This window comes from Protopterus annectens, chromosome 6.part0 (assembly GCF_019279795.1).
Source record: "Protopterus annectens isolate FY-2018-M chromosome 6.part0, PAN1.0, whole genome shotgun sequence".
Lineage (NCBI taxonomy): Eukaryota > Metazoa > Chordata > Ceratodontiformes > Protopteridae > Protopterus > Protopterus annectens.
Window position 1 is genome coordinate 60,415,883 of NC_056737.1, and position 17,500 is coordinate 60,433,382.

Here is a 17,500-nt window from a genome sequence, read left to right on the forward strand (position 1 = left end):
TTAGAAAAGGTCTCTAAGACAATGGATGAGGGGAAATGGTGCATACTGCCTACCTAGATCTGACAAAAGCATTTGATACAATACCCCACTTGGGCATTGTCAACACACTTGCAGAACTAGGTATAAACCCCTTTATAACATGCTGAAGAGCTTGCTGGCTCACTGATAGAACCCAGAAGTTTAGAATTGGTGAAGTCACCTCCATAAAGAGGCCAATGACCAATGGACACCCCAGAGTGCTAGGCCCAATCCTCTTCAGCATCTACTTCTCTGATGTTAAAGCCAGTGTCAAAGGCCTCTAGCTAACCATGTTTGCAGATGATTGAAAAATGGGAGTAGTCATTGAATTCTCCCAAGATAAGAACACCCTCTAGAAAGGCCTAACACATATAAATGCTTACTGCTAAAGCCATAGGTTAAAACTGAATACCAAGAAATGTATTGTAGTAACTTTGGGAAGTCTGCTACCCCAGGTAACTACATCATCAATAAAATACCACTTAAAGTTGACCCATTAGTCAAAGATCTAGGACCTCATGTAGGTGGTAACCTAGCCTTCAACTAACATGTGTCCAGGGTAGTAAGAAAATCCTTCTGTGTTTTTGAAGTCATAAACAAGGGCATGGCATCTAGGTCCAGAAAGGTCATCATGCCACTGTACTTGGCTCTCATCAAATGAGTCCTAGAGTATAATACCCCCTTTGGTATGTACTTGACCAGACACATGCAGCATATGGAATGGCCACAAAGATTCCTTACAAAAAAAAAAATATAGGGATGAAACTCAATGTCCTACTCTGTTTCAAAGCCCTGTATCTTTACTAAGTGTCATACAGACTTCTAAGAGGTGATCCTTGCCTGACATACAAGGCATCCTTGGACCTGCTTTGATGAATCTATTGCACATCTGCAAAACAAACAGCTTCAGAACTAATAGATTAAGAGACCTATTGCTTGTAACATAAATATGACATGTTGGAGACAGATATGTTTCACAGAGAATTCACATTCTCTTGAACAGTGTCCCAATTCATTTGAAGCAGAGTTCCTCCCTATCCTTATTTAAGTACAACTTGGACCAATGGATGGGTAATGAGAAATTCACCCTTGGTCTGGCACCAATGTGAGTGACATTTGGGTTGTACGGCTAAACTTATAAGGGCCCTGGTGGATGTTAGTCTAGTATATACCTATGAACATTGTAAGTCAGAGTAAAAGACTTCTTAACTTCTTTGACAGACAGATGCTATGTTGGAGGCAGTCTGTAGACAAATGCTATTTTTAACATAAATCTACTACTTGACACTCAAAGATAGGTTAGCTTGTTTTTGGTGATACAGGTTTGGATGCTTATAAATTAACATGCACTGATATTTTTGACAAAAAAGTAACACTTCCCTCTTGCAGTTTTATCTAATTAGTGGCTTTGGTAAGGATTATATTGATTTTGACTTGATTATAGAACAACTTCATTAATGCCGTGCTTTGGTTCAGTGATTTCACTTCCATCTGTATTATTAGTTGAAGCCATGCTCCAAAGGGGGATGGGGGGGTGAACTTATTTCTTATGCAACAAAATTATCATTTACCATTTTGATACCTTCCCCATTAATGGAGAAAAGCAAGGCACAAGCAATCGGGTGGCTGCGGTAGTGGAGCAGTTAGCATTGCTGCCTCACAGGAAGAAGTTCCCTGGTTCAATTTGCAGCCAGGGTGCCTTCTCTGTGGAGTCTGCATGTCCTCTTTATGGTCGTGTGGATTTCCTCCGGGTGCTCCAGTTTCCTCTGACACCCCAAAGACGTGTTGTAGGTGTGAGTGTGTGTGCCTTTTGTGGAAAGTTGGGCATCGGGCTGACAACTCGACACTGTAAAACTCCACTGCCAATCGTGCTGCAGGCCATTGTTCTGCTATGGCTACCCCTAACCAGGAAGACGAAGCAAGGTATAAGCAACCATGATGGACTACTGTCTTTACATTTGTGATATCATGCCAAGTGATATGATATGGTTACATTCTATACATCTTCAAACTCCAAAAGTTTAAAAATTGTTTTATTCAGGAAGATTTATCTGCATATCCCCTTCCCATGCATCATTTTAACTTATGCAATAAAGCCCAAAGTTGTTACATTTCAGGGTAAAATGCAAAGCTTATTAGAGAGTTTTCTCTATCGATTAGTGTGATTGCATCCTTTGTGCCTTAATTGCACTAGCTAATTTGTACTGAATATGCTGTTCTCAGCCATACTATATTTTCATTTAATAGCAGTGTCACATTATAAACATCAGTATATAAAACAGGCACATTCATCTCTCTCCTTCTCTAATATGTATATCCTTGTACCTCCCTGTCAAGAACCAGATGGTTACCTGTATCTTTCCATCCCTTATCCACTGCAGACTGACTAGTCAGCTGTTGGACCTTACTGTCCAGTTCTTGCTAGCACCTATTCCTGATACTAATGCACAGAAGTAGAGTACATCCTCCTTCTACCTGTCTGCTTTCAGAACCCTTTCTGTCTGACTAGATGCAAACAAAAGCAAGGCATTTTTAGTTAACCTTTTTAATCAGGTTGGTGGAATAATTCAAAGCAGACCCATTTCATTCCTTGACTGCTTTTTACCTCTGAACTAAGAACTCACCAATAATTTCTTCGTCTTGGATTGCTTTAGGGATGTCACTTAAAAGCCACTGCCTATATAATTCTGCTTTGCTGTTTATAATGATAATCATTTTTTGCTTCCTTTAATTGAGCTATCTGTTCCATTTCTGCTTATATTTATTACTCTATTTGTTAGATTGTTTGTAGTTCATAAACTGTGACTGACAATAATTTTTTTTAAACCAGTTTAGTTAGGTTAGTACTAGGTAAACTGCCTTTGCAAGCCTAGCTAATTACTCCTCGTGAGTCTCAAACACTGCACCTTGTATTTGTAAGGCAAATACCTTAACCACTAGGCCACCCTCCCAATAGTTGCTTAGATGGGAATAAAATAACTTTATTCCTTACATTTCTTGCACCTCAAAGTTTGTCACTGAAATTGTGTTTTATCCAAGACAACCCTCCAGCCTAACCATGAATGGACAAAAAAATATATTTTATGATTATACATTTTCCATTGAAATAAAGCTAGTCATTTTTTTCAAAAAAATTAACTAACTGTAAGAAAAATCAGAAAATATATGTTGATAACTTTATTGCTTATTCCTTTAGAACAGCAGATAGTGTTACATGTGCTTCCATATATGTGATATATGCCTGCTGTAATGAGAAACAATATCATCATGTCAAAATAAATGTACTTAGTTTATTTGGCTGCCCTGAATTGTCTGTGCCTATAGCCTTTGACATTATGGACAAGTTCATGCCTTGAAGAGTCCACAAGATTATTCCGCTTATATTGTTAGCAGTGATTAAATAAATAAATATTTCTTCTTATTATTTCCCATTACTTTAATCAGTTGCTTCAGTGCAGCCATTCCTAAATGGAGATTGGCATAATGATGGGATTGGCATGATGGTTAAGGTTTTATCTCACAGACACAGGTCAGAGGGTTTGATTCTCACCTTTGGTGACTGTCTGGTTATTGGTAAGGTGTTTAATAATCTGCAAACTGATTGTGTACTATTTACATAAGAATTTCACATAGCTGGTGCCATAGACAGTTTAAAAGTCAATGCCAAGAAATGCATACTAGCACCCTTCAGGAAGTTGGTTACCCCAGGAAACTACCTCATTGATAGCACACCCCTAAAACCAGACCCAGTAACTGGGGATTTTGAGACATACATAGACAGTAACCTGGCATTTGACCAAGTTAGTAAGGAAATCATTCTATGTTGCTCTACATTTAAGCAAGGGTATGATATCTAAGTCCAAGGAAATCATTGTCCCACTGTACTCAGCCCTTATCAGACCTACCATTGAATACAATGCCCCCTTCAGTATGTATCTGACCAGGCACATGCAACAAGTGAAACATCCTCAGCAGTTCCACACCAAAAGAATGCAATACATTAACAATATGTCCTATGTGGATCAACTCAAAGCCCTGTATCTATTGTCTTCTGCAGACTTTTGAGTGGTGATATATCTGGTATACAAGGCATCCCACGATCCCACTCTGATGGACCTTTCATACATCTGCAAAACTAATAGCATCAGAGCTACCTAATCCAGGGGCTTAAAACTTGCTTGTGATATAAATAAGACATATTGGAGGGACAGCTATGTGTCTCAGAGAATACCCCTTCTCTGGAGCAGACGTCTCATCCATGTGAAGTAGACTTCTTCCCTGACTCTATTCAAGCATGACCTAGACCAGCGAATGGAAATCTGTAAATTCACCCACGGCTTATCATCTATGTCTCTAATGGATAGAGGCAACCTGTAAATGCATGCCCTAGCTTAGGCTTACCCATAAAAATAACTTTTAGGCCATCAAACTTGCTGGATACATTTGGAACACATGTCTAGGCTTAAAAAGAACCTTGTGGTCATTAGCCTACTATATATGTTCATAGATTCATAGGTTGCTACTAGGCTAATGACCACTAAAGCCCATAGAAGCCTAGCCATGTACCCCAAACCCTATGAATCTATGAACCTAAATGTCATGGCCAAGGCATCACAAAACCATTGGCACCTTTACATTTGATCCATATTTCCCATTGCACACAGACTATATTCAAAGTATAGGCTGCATAGGAACCCTATAGTCCTAGGAAGCATAAACACAAAACTCGCAACAGTTTGCCATTCTTGCCTAATGGCAAAAGAAGAAGCTCCATGAAGGAGGTCATTGTCTGGAAAGAACACTGTTTCCATTCAATAAAACATACATGGATGAGTCCATGATCTATCTGCTTTTGTATTCCTCTGTGGTGCTCTCTAAAGGTACTCATGTGGATACCTATCCGAATACAAAGTCTTTTTAGCACATATATAAATGGACACAGCTGTGTAGTTACATGCTTCTGATGCACTACCATGACACTTATTAACTGCTAGAGAGTCAGCAAGTAAACCATAACAGATTAGGAGTTCCTCACGGATCAGTCCTTGGACCGTTCCTTTTTGGCATTTACTTCTCAGAAGTCAAGGCCAATGTCAGTGGTCTCTGGCTGACTAAATTTGCAGATGATTGCAATTACAAGTTGTAATTGAATCTCACACTGACACAAATGTTCTCCAGGAGGGGCTGACACAGACAAACAACTGGTGTCAGAGCCATGGACTAAAACTAAATGCCAAAAAATGCAAAATAGTATCCTTTGGGAAGTCGTCCATCTCTGGTAACAATCACACCCCTTAGAGTTGACCCAGTAGTCAGGGAGTTAAGGACACACATAGATAGTAATCTAACCTTTGATCATCATGTGTCTACAATGGAGAGGAAATCATTCTTTGCTGCGCAACTTATAAACAAAGGTATGGCATCTTAGTTCAATTAAGTTATTCTTCCACTGTATTCGGCATTCATTAGACCTATCTCTGAGTACAATTCCCCCTTTGGTATGCACCTAACCAGGCATATCCAACAATTGGAATGTCCACAGAGGTTCCTCACTAAAAGAATACAGGGCATAAGTAATATGTCCTCTGCAGACCACCTCAAGGCTCTGTCCCTGTAGTCTGTCTCCTACAGACTTTTGAGGGGAGATTTATGCCTGCCATAAAGGGCATTGTCAGACTTCACTATGATGGACCTCCTGCATCTCCACAAAACAAACAGCATCAGAATTACCCATTCTAAAGACTCAAACCTTGCCTGTGATAGAAATAGGACCTGCTGGACATATAGGTATGCATCCCAGAGACTACCCCATCTATGGAACAGGCTCCCCATCCATGTGAAGCAGAGTTCCTCCCTAACCCAGTTCAAGTGCAACTTGAACAATTGGATGGGAAAACAGAAATTCATCCCTGGTTTGGCACCTATGTCTGTAATGGACAGAGGTAACCTGTAAATGGTTCAGCTCCCAAGACCATGCTTACATTTATCAGAACTTTCAGAGATTTGGGATGGCTAGGCTTAAAAAGGCCCTTGTGGTCGTTAGCCTAGTAAAAACCTATGAACCAATGAACCTATGAACCGATTAGGGAAGACAGTGTTACTTCTTGTATTGCTGTTTGCATTGGATGCTGCAAAGTTCATTTCTGCACTAAGTGCCTTCACTCAGCTCCTGAGAAGGTGGCAGACAGATTTAAGGCCTAACTCTGAAACTTTGTTGGTAGTACTGCAAGTTCTGAATGTAGACAGCAGCCAGCAGTTATATCATTTTTAAGCTGCAGTATCATATAAGCTTAAAATTATATTTATTTATGCATTACAAATTTTTTAACCAAGGTGGTGGACTGATCCCATGTGGACCCATTTCAGACACAACTTAAACGTACACTGTAAGTGCATGAAGACAAGAATACAAGAATACACAGTAACATTTAGACAGCTACAATGATGCCGAACATGATTATGCAAATAGAATATGTGCAAGGAAAAGTCAAGCTTGATTTATAATTACAGTAAACACTGTCATATAGTGCAAACATTAAGTGTGTATGTTATTTACATGGACTGAGTTTCAGGTTCGTTGCAAGTAACTTTGATTAAGATTTTCTATGGAAAGTCAGTTAAGAAGAGTAAGTTATATTGGCTTAATTAGCTGGAGGTTGCTTAAAGTACAAACATGCAGCATACTTTTGTAGGTGTTCTGGAAGTTTGTACATGTTCCAGTTCTGAAGTCTTTGTCTGTATGACAGCTTCTAATCTTATTTGGAAGGGAGTCCCATAATTTATGGCCCAGAAAGAAAATATGTGGTCAGTAAAGGTTATGCTATTTTAAGGTCTTTGCAGTACTGTTTGCATTGTATGCATAAAAGTGCAGTTCACATTGTGTATTTTTAACTTTTATATTGCTACCCTCATAACATAGGAATGCAGTAAGGTGATCCTTACAGCTGATACATAAAGATGAATTTGGCATTATTACACACAACAGGTGCTGCTGCAAGTCAATTATAAAGCCCTGTTAACTTCACACACATGCAAAAATGCCTAATATCATTTTGAATTAGTATACATTATTTCTACATCTTTTATATCAACCCAACAGATTTGGCAATCCTGTGTTAATGATAGCATTTCAGATGATTAGGAAGCCTTGTAATGTACTTTGCAAAACTGTATTATGTGAGCAGTACATCTGATGAAGATAGCATCAATCAGTCTATTTTCATTTAAGGATAATTTCTGCATGTTATTATTAACCTTGTTACACTTAAATCCACAGCAAATCATTTGTGTAAGTGAGCAGAAAAGAACCTATTGTATTACAGTTTACAGCTGCAAAACTGAATTGTTAAAAAGTGTTGAAAGGGAAGCAAATGTTGAAGAGGGAGAAAACATTTCTGATAGCTAGTATTCAGCATTATTTGTTGCATAGTATATGCATTCTGCATTCTTTGTCATTCATATGTGATGATGTATCAGAAAGGAATAGAAATGCCAGAATATACAGTGCATACTAGAAAAGAATTCCTTTTGAAAAAAAAAAAATCTGTGAACAGATATTAGAAGTTTCAAAAAGTCTAGCTATTTTAGTGAAAGTTTATATTTTTCTCTGAGGCTCATGCCTCAGATGCTATATTACAAGACTTGAGAGAGGTAGCTAGGGAGGCATGTAATTCTCAAAGAAAAGAGGAATCTGTATAGTGGGACAAAGGATTACTGTACAGAGAGTGGACCCCTGAGGGAGGGCTAAAAGGTAAGTTCATACAGCAGTTGGTAGTGCCCAGGGCCTACATCTGACACTTCTAGCCATAGTCCATGACATTCCTTTTGCAGGTCATATGGGCATAAAGTGTACCAAGAGACATATTATACCGAACTTTTATTGGCCCGGGATTGCAAGGGATGTAACAGGGTACTGCAGGACCTGTGAGCAGTGCCAAAAAGTTGGCAAGGCAGGAGACAAATCAAAAATCCTTTGATGCCTTTGCCTGCGATTGAGGAGCTGTTTCAGAGGGTAGCTATAGATATTGTGGGGCCTCTGAGTACCCCAAGTTCCACGGAGAAGAAGTATATCCTAGTGGTAGTAGATTATGCTACTAGATAACCTGAGGGGGTGGCTCTGTTCTCTAGCAAGGCAGAGAAGGATGCAAATGCTTTGCTAGCGATTTTCAACAGGGTAGGATTCCCAAGAGAAATACTGACTGACAGAGGTGCCAATTTCATAACAGACCTGCTGGCTTGTCTCTGGGAGCACTGTGGGGTGAAGCACCTAAAGACCACCCCATACCACCCCCAGACTAATGGTCTTGTGGAGAGATTAAACTCTACGCTAAAGACCCTGCTACAGGCATTTGCAGAACAGTTTAAGAGAGAGTGGGACAAATATTTGCCCCTTTGTTGTTTGCTTGCAGAGAGGTACCCCAGGAATCCACAGTTTTTTCACCCTTTGAGTTGCTGTATGGGAGTAGGGTGAGGGGGCCTGTAGATTTGATTTGTGATGAGTGGGAGGGTGAGTGTGAATCCCACAAGCAGTCTGTTGTGACTATGTCCTAAACTCATGCCAAGGCTTAGGGAGCTTATGGGCTTGGTCTAGGAGAACCTGGCTAGAGCCCAACAGCAGAAAAATGTCTGGTATGACAGGAATGCTCAGAGCCAGAGAGTATGTTGTGGGACAGCGGGTGATGGTGCTCATTCCTGTCAGATACAATAAGCTGCAGGCAGCTTGGGAGGAAACCTTCAAAGTGATAAGGAAGATCAGTGATGTTAACTACATGGTAGAACTGCTAGGCAGGAGGCAGGAACACAAAATGCACCATGTTAACATGATGAAACCTTACTATGATAGGGAGGCCTTGTGCTGAGTATTTGCAGTGTGTGGCTGGAGGAGTCTGAGGGGATCTGGTGACTGATCTCCTTAGTGAAGCTCAGACTGACACCTCAGTAGAAGGGGTAGCAATGTTCCAGTGGCTATCCCCTACCCAGTTTCAAGAAATCTGAGCAGTGTTACAGGAGAGTGAAGACATGTTCATGGGGAAGCCAGGGTGCACCCACCTGGTGCAGCACCATGTGGATATAGGGCCCCGAAGATCTGTAAAGCAGGCCCCTTAAAGGTTGCCTGAGTGAGGCAGACAGACTCTGAGGGAAAACAAACAGGAGATGTTGGAATTGTGAGTAATCTAGGAGTCTAGCGGTCCCTGGGCCTCCCCAGTGGTGCTGGTACCAAAGAAAGATGGCAGCACCAGATTCTGTGTGCACTACAGAAAACTAAATAGTCACACAGAGTTAGATGATTACCCCATATTTAGGACAGATGAAGATGTAGAGAAGCTGGGTAGGGCTAAGTATCTGACCACTATTGATCTTACCAAGGGCTACTCGTAGGTGCCCTTGACTCTCAACATTAGAGAGAGGTCAGCCTTTGTGACTCCTTTTGGCTTGTTATTGTTCACAAAGATGCCCTTTGGGATGAAAAATGCCCCAGTGATTTTCCAGAGGCTGGTAGATTGTATCCTAGCAGGAGCAGCAGATTATGCCTTTGCTTATCTGGATGATATTGCCATCTAGAGCTATTCCTGGCAAGAGCACCTTCAGAATGTCAGAGAGGTTCTGGGCAGACTGCATAGGGCAGGGTTGACCATTAAGCCTGATAAGTGTTGGATAGGTATGGTAGAGGTCTCCTACCTGGGACATTGAGTGGGGAGTGGTAAGATCAGGCCAGAACCTGCCAAAGTGGAAGCCATTCAGGCATAGTCTGCCACTGTTTCCAAAAAGCAGGTGAGGGCATTCTTAGGGACAGTGGGGCATTATATAAAATGTGTCACCTATTTCAGTACCATAGCTGCTCCCTTCACAGATCTGTGAAAAACAGGTCAGATAAGGTAGTGTGGACCCCAACATGTGAACAGGCATTCCAGAAGCTTAAAGGAGTGTTGGGGGACCCCCTTTGTTAGCCAGTTCACATTATAGCAAAGAACTTGTTGTGCAGGTGGATGCTTCAAATCATGGGGTGGGGACTGTACTTAACCAAGTTTCCTCAGAGGGAGAAGAGCAACCAGTGGTATATCTCAGCCATAGACTCCAACCCAGGGAGGAATGTTACGTAGTTGTAGAAAAGGAATGTCTAGCCATAGTATGGGAACTGCAGAAACGTCATCCTTATCTGTATGGAAGGAAAATCACAATAGTTACAGACCATAATCCCTTAATATGGCTACATAGAACCAGCCAGCAAAATATTAAGTTATTAAGGTGGAGCTTAGGATTGCAGGAATATAATATGACAGTACAACACTGTTGTGGGGTCAGCAGTGCCAATGCAGATGGGGCCACAAGACAAGGGTAACATATTCCCAGATAGACTTATTTCTCCCAAGTCATGTTTCCAAAGGGTCACTTGAAAAACTAGCTTGAGTCTTTGAGGGGGAGAGAGATGTGATGATATGGGTAAGTGCCAGCATAGGCAGCTGGAGTTTTGTAAAGAATGATATATCATTTGAATATTTATATCTGTATTGTAGCCATCTGTGCTTAATTCCTGTTTTAGCTTCAAAGGGGAATATTGTGAGAACCTAGAGTCAGGTGACCAGATAACGTCATTCTGCCAGCCCTCTTAGAAATTATATTTTAGATATTACAAAGAGAAATCTCAGATTATTGCATATTTTATTTTGGGGAACCTGACTAAAAAGTCCCTCACCCACAGCACCTTGCCTTGTGATAGCAAGTTGCTTAACTAGGGAACATTAATTCTTTACATTAGTCAGGAATATAATGAAGTTTATTTTAGATATTGTTTTTCTCTATTTGTCTGAGTCTGTCCATCAATGTTCTTTTCAATATTTCCTGTGTTCTGAACTCTGTGGTTTACTGTAAATGTATATTCAGTATTTTCATGCTCTTTTATTATTTGTTATTAAATATATTTAAAACTTTTATTGTGGATTGTCCTTGTAGAAAGTGCTTAACCTTTGAGAGCACTTATATTTGTTTGGCGACACTGTGTGGGCCACTCCAGAAGACCTAGCCATCTTGGTCATCTACTGCCATTTGTATTCGTATTAATGTTACACAGTATTTGTTTTATTTATTTATTTATTTACATTTGTTTACCAGGAGGTCAACAAGGTGAGCCCATTTTCAGTGGAGGCATGGGGAGAAAAGCTCCAGGCATAGTATAAGTCTTACACCCCAGAAATATAGAATCATATGGGACAAACTTTATGCATAAATATAGAATCATAGGGGACAGACATTACACATATACTATAAAGCATTACATTACATTTGAGCAGCATAGTACAAATTTGATAAAGCAATATACAGTATAGGACTAAGAAATAGTAATGTTAGAACAACATACAACACTAGTCCTTAGAGAGGTAAATCATGGTTCAATAACAATACCATTGAGCAGTAGGTCCAGTTGGTGATAGAAAGAGCTTGGTATGTAATCTATGCTATGTGTAAGATAGTACTATCTAGGTAAGTTGTTAGGCCAGATGCCAGAAGGTTAAATTTTAAGTGCAGATTAGGAATTGAGAAACATAGTCTTGCGGTAAGAGCACCTAAAGGTGTAGCATTACATAGCATTACTTTAGATAGTAAATGTAGAAGGGAAGTCTTTCAGAGTAGGAGAGTAAATGGATGTGGATATATAGAGCAAGAGAGGGTATAATTAGACATCCTTTGTTAAGAGCCTTAGAGTAGCTGATTGTAGAGTGTGTGGTGGTGGTGATAACTACAGGTGTGTGTGTGTGTGTGTGTGTGTGTGTGTGTGTGTGTGTGTGTGTGTGTGTGTGTGTGTGTGTGTGTGTGGGTGCTGGAGGACTTGGCTTGGACACTCGGCTGAGGATCTAACCCTGCAGCTGTACCAATGAGGAGATTTATTGGGGACCTGGATGGAGACAGATATAGAGACATCAAGACCCTGGGATGAGTATGTTCTCTGTGTGCTCTTAAGGGAAATTGTACTTGATGCAGAGAGGTCTGCATCTGGAAATACTGAGTGTATCCATTTGTATTCCAAGTGCATGTCTCTCTCCAGTGTCAGTGGTGAGGATTCAGACTCCTTGATTACTGACCCAGGGTGGAGGCATTACATATTGGTGGCCATCACATATTGGTAGCAGAGGGGGGCATCACAATGAGTACTGCCGTCTACAGCATCTCTGCTCTATTTGAGTGTAGTTTAAATCTGGGACAGTGTGTGCACAAAGCAATCTGGATGGAATAGTTGGCCTGGCTAGGTAACATTGATATTGGACTGTTCACATTTGTGTTCACATTAATACAGATACCCCCTTTTCATCACTCTGACAAATTAATATTGTATAAATTAACATCAAACATCCTTTCTGTCTTCACATCTTGACTTCTGTGACAGACTACATTCTTATCTCCAGGGGTAGCAGATGCTGTCTAGACACAGTTCTGTAGAATGTGTAATATGATTGGCAGGGGATTGAATCTGGTTATATCTGACTGTCAGATAGGTGTGGCTTAGGCAAAGAAAGAAGTTACAGAACAGTCAGAGGGCCACATTTTTAAGGTCCCACGCTCCAAGTTAGGGGATCCATTCTCATTACAATAGGACAATGATGTGATACCTTCAAGGGTGTTCTTCACAACACAACTGATATGCCTATTTTTGTGTCATCAGTGACTGATACACACCTCTCTGAGAGATTTCCTGGCATGTGTTTGGGTCTGTCAAAATGCAGATATTGAGTATGTCAGTGAACGCTTTCAGCCATTAAATTATTCTTTTACAAATAATAATGCTCTGTATTGCGTATCTTCATGCAAACATGTATGTCTTACTGTAATTCTTTTGTTCAGGCTGTAGAACTTTATAGGATGTGAGTACTTATATAACATTTCTAACTATATGTCACGGTTCCCTACTAGTAGTATCTGATGTTACACACTGAAATTTTATCTAAAGAATCTAATATAAATAGTTTGGGTAGCCCCTTAATTGAAATCTTTTACTCAGTTGTTAATTAACCTCAGCTATTCATTCTTGATTTGTTGTCAGGCTACTTACTATTGCAAACACACTTTTAACTACATTAGTTCTGACACAGGCAGCGCAGCCTTGCAGTGCACCACATTATTGTGCCACACAGATGCTTCTCAATAAGATGGAGAAAGAAAACAGTGTATGATTATCTGTAAGCAGTCTATTCATTATATAAGTATGTATTTGTTAAAAAATGGTGAAAGGACCATAATCCCTTACAATCTGATTCCCTTACAAGAAGTGGGCATTACTCTATAATCAGAAGTTCAACACACAAAAGTAACAAGCTAAATTAAAGCATGGTATAGTGATGTGTAATAGTTCTGCATATTTTATTCATTTAAGCAATGGTTAAGTCATCAGTCTTTCAGTGGCAAATGATGACAATAGGCAAATGTTTCATGCATCTCAAAAAGAACAAGCAATGTACATGAAAGTCAGATAAATTGGTTATACCTAGCTCTGTTTTAGCACTCATTCTGTTGATGCACTAAACTGTGGTAGACAAAGAGTGTGCACATTTAATGTCCCCAGAAAGCTGGTACCACATTAACCAGTTGAGAAATGTTAAGGCTTTTCTGCAGATCCACAAGTCACTAACCAATTACTTTGAAAGATATGTTCAATATGAAGACTAAATGAAATAAAGAAATGGCTCTAGCAAAGATCAAACATATATAAATGTCGTGGCACTATACATTCTTGCTACAGGGAGATAAAATGGGACACATGATGGCAGAACATTCAGTAACGTTTGACTATTCTTGACAAGCACTGCTTAATTAATTGCTTGAGTCATAGAATAGTTCTATTTTACTAATCTAGAGGGATATATCAAAGAACAATTTAGAAACTATTTCTATAGTTGTTTTATTTGTTTATTAAGCAGGCAAGTGAACTGGTCAGCATGGACCCATCTGAGACACTCCTGGACCACAAGAGCAATGGTAAATGCAATATACATGGACACATTTTATTTGTCAGACAACCAGCATGTTTTCAGGAGATTATATGAACCTAGAGTCCTCAAAGAAAACCGATGTAGACACACAGATAGTATGCAAATTCTACATAGATGGTGCATTGTAGGATTAAATACCAGACTCTGGAACAGTACTCTGAGGCAGAGAGCTGAATCACTGATGCACCTGGCAAAAATTCAACAACAGTCATGCTTGGATTTCATTGACATAAAATGTGGCGGAGTGCATGTCAGCAAAGTCTCTGACACACATACCTCTTCATGTGGCACAGAGGAAAGGGAATCATCAGTCTTAACGTTCACAGGTTCGTACTTGATTATTAGGATGATGGCCCCTTTTTAAAACTAGCCATGCTTTTCAAATATATCTGACAACTTTTGATACCCTAGGGTTATTTTAAGGGGGTTTATGTAGGTTTGGGCATGAGTGATCAAGCATTTATAGGCTGGCTTTGTCTATTAGAAACATAGGTGCCAGACCAGGGATAACTTTTTGATTCCCCATCCACTGGTCCAAGTTTCACTTAAATTGGGTTAGGGAAGAACTCTACTTCATATGGATGGGAAGCTTGTTCCAACATGTCCTATTTATGTTGCAGACGAAGTGTAGTTCCCTAGATTGGATATTTCTGATGCTATTTGTTTGACAGATGTGCAAAAGGTCCATCACAGTCAGATCAAAATATGCTTTATAGGCCAGGTAAAGACTGCTTCTCAGCAATCTGTAGGAGACTAAGTACAGGATAGGAGTCTGAGACAGTCCATATAGGACATGTTGTTTAGGTCACACATTCTTTTTCTGAGAAACCTCTGTAGATATTACAGTTGTTGCATATACCTGATCAGGTACATACCAAAGGGAGAGTTGTGCTCAATGACTGGTCTTATAAGGGCTAATTGCAGTGGCACAATGACCTCCTTGAACCTAAATGCCATACCCTTGTTTATACGTTGTGCAATACAGAGTGATTTACTTACCACCATAGACACATTATGGTCTACATGTGTTAACAAATCCCTGATTACTGGGTCTACTCTTAGGAGTGTTTTATCAGTGAAGTAGTAGCTGTCTTCACAAAGGGTTCTATTTATGTATGTCTTGGCATTGAGTTTTAGACCATGGCACTAGCACCAGTTATTAGTTTGTGTCTAAATGCTAATTTAGAAATGAAACTGCAACCAAAGCTATGTATCCAAGCCATCAAATATTTTTCACATGATACCTGAATTAGTGTTGGCCCTGTGAAGTTTGGAGACTAAATTGTAGATGCTCAGTGGAGCTAACATTCATTATGGATAGGGGCAAATGGACCAGTAGGTCCTAAGTTAAATTCAGTATATGCAGTCAGTAGTAACAGTTGAAAGACTATGGATAGGGAATACTCAGGGCTTTCTGTAGATTCTTTGGTGATATGATTATGAGAACTGAGCAGAGCAAGAGTAAATTGAAACAAGAGGATGTAAGTGTCCAGAAGATGTGCTGATTTAAGGTTTGGGTTGATTGATTTAGCGGTGGTAGTTTTTAGATGTAGTCAGGAAGGTTTCAATGAAGAGGGGATGCTGCTAGGGCTATGCTATTTGGAGAAAAGCCCTGAGGTAACTGTTTGTGAGGTTGAAAGTGTGGTTCTTGAGAGTATTCTGTGTAGGGAATAGAAACACCACTCAATATCTAATATTTACAACTGTAAAATAAGTCAAATAGGTGGTCAGAGATTGAGAACAACACTAGTTAGGAGATATGTTTATAGTGCCTACTAAAGTCCACTGAGTACTCTTAGAGACAATTAAAAGTATCTTTTGTCTGAAACAAATCTCTTGTATGACAAAATCAGTAACGGTAACAGCCAAGTTTGATGATGTGAAATCCATTGTAATCTCATTACCACAGCAGGATAATAAAAATATGTCTGCCATGATTGTCCACCTAGGAAGGTCTCTATCACACAAATAGAGTGCTGACATACAAAGAAAGAAAGAAAGAGTAAAAGTACCAGAAAACAGGATCAATACTCCAGTAATGTTAAACATTCTGAATGTATGGAAATGTGGTGTGCTTCCTGATTAACATCACCCAAGTCCTTTACCTACCTAATAAAAATCTAGGAATAGCCTGCACAGTGGTGTGCATTGATTACCCAAATCTTTTACCCACCTAATAAAACATAGGAATACCCTGCACAGTGGTGTGCACTGTCTTATATATTTACTCATACATAAGGATTATGTGCATGGTTTCATGCATGCATACATTCATAAGTGGTAAGCATATGAACAGTTTCATGCATGCAGTCATGCAAACATAATAAGAATATTTCCATTTCAAGTATTAATTTACAAGCGTATCCACACACACTGATTGTATGCACATACGTTTTTAGTAATGCATACATTTTCATAAATGCATTCATAAATACATAATAAGAATATGTGTAAAACAATGCATTGTCACATATATAATGAACATATGCATGGCTTTAAGTATGCATTCATATAAATGATTAAGCATATAAACTTTTTATGTAGGCATTCATACTTAATTAACATGTAAGCAGTTTTATTCATGCACTCATACATATATATTTCATGTGTGTGATTTCTTACAGTAACTCCTATACATGGAGCATGCATGTGGTCTCTTGCATTATTTCATGCAGACAAAGTACATGCATGTCCCCTCATCCATCCATTTATTTATCTATTTCAGTTTCTAGCTATTATCTAGTTCATGACTATGGAGGACCCTGAGCCTGTTCAGCCACTCCTTCGAGGCATGCGCTCATTCACACACAGCATGCATATCTATCAGCAATTTGAAGGAAGTTCAGTATAAGTATAGCATACCTTTATAATGTGGGAGGACACTGGAGCTCCCAGTAAAAATTCATGTGGACATTGGGAGGATATGCAGACTCTGCACAGAAGGCAACGTAGCCAAGAACTAAACTAGAGAATCAAGTTTATTTACTCATGTACACAAAGCATGTAAGTCTTATGCATCTACTGATATATATTTATATTAAGCGTGGACAGTCACATAATTCAATCCTACATACAGGCATGCAGTTTCATAACTGACCTCATACATGCAAAGCATACATGCCATTTCATGCAATGTATACACAGTAAGCATGTGAGTTTCATGCCTGCACTCTTGTGCACATCTTAAACATGCTTGGGTCTTATGCAGTTTCACACTTGCACCTTACGTACATATTAAAAATCTGTCATACGTAAATACTAAGCACATGCATGGTTTCATGCATGGACATCTACTTAAGCACATTCATTCATGTGGTTTTATACTTGCACAGATGTGCACATACTAAACGTGTGCATGGTTTCACACATGCACTCATACATTACCATAGTCATTCCTTAGCTGTGTTCTGCACTGGGAAAAGAGATGTGTGAGTTAGCAGCCCAATTTGTAATTGACTCCGGACAGTTATGGCATGTGGTTGGTGCTAAGTTGCATTTATTGA